Consider the following 815-nt stretch of genomic DNA (forward strand, 5'->3'; position numbering starts at 1 on the left):
ATTGAGAGTCATAGCCATGTTTATACATCGAATAGTCCTTGGTCAGTCAGTACAAGTGTCTGTACGCCGTGGAAAAAGATATTTGAGGCCATAGCCATGTTTTATACATCGAATAGTCCTTGGTCAGTCAGTACAATGTCTGTACGCCGTGGGAAAGATATTTGAGAGCCATAGCCATGTTTATACATCGAATAGTCCTTGGTCAGTCAGTAAATGTATGTACGCCTCGAGAAAGAAATTTGAGAGCCATAGCCATGTTTATACATCGAATAGTCCTTGGTCAGTCAGTACAATGTCTGTACGCCGTGGGAAAGATATTTGAGAGCCATAGCCATGTTTATACATCGAATAGTCCTTGGTCAGTCAGTACAATGCTGTACGCGTGGGAAAGATATTTGAGAGCCATAGCCATGTTTATACATCGAATAGTCCTTGGTCAGTCAGTACAATGTCATGTACGCCGTGGGAAAGATATTTGAGAGTCATAGCCATGTTTTTATACATCGAATAGTCCTTGGTCAGTCAGTACAATGTCTGTACGCCTCGGGAAAGATATTTGAGAGTCATAGCCATGTTTATACATCGAGTTGTCATTGGTCAGTCAGTACAATGTCTGTACGCCGTGGGAAAAGATTTGAGAGCCATAGCCATGTTTATACATCGAATAGTCCTTGGCAGTCAGTAGTACAATGCATGTACGCGGTGGGGAAAGATATTTGAGAGCCATAGCCATGTTTATACATCGAGTAGTCCTTGGTCAGTCAGTACAATTGTCATGTACGCCGTGGGAAAGATATTGAGAGCCATAGCCATGT

This window comes from Dreissena polymorpha, chromosome 8 (genome assembly GCF_020536995.1).
Source record: "Dreissena polymorpha isolate Duluth1 chromosome 8, UMN_Dpol_1.0, whole genome shotgun sequence".
NCBI lineage: Eukaryota > Metazoa > Mollusca > Bivalvia > Myida > Dreissenidae > Dreissena > Dreissena polymorpha.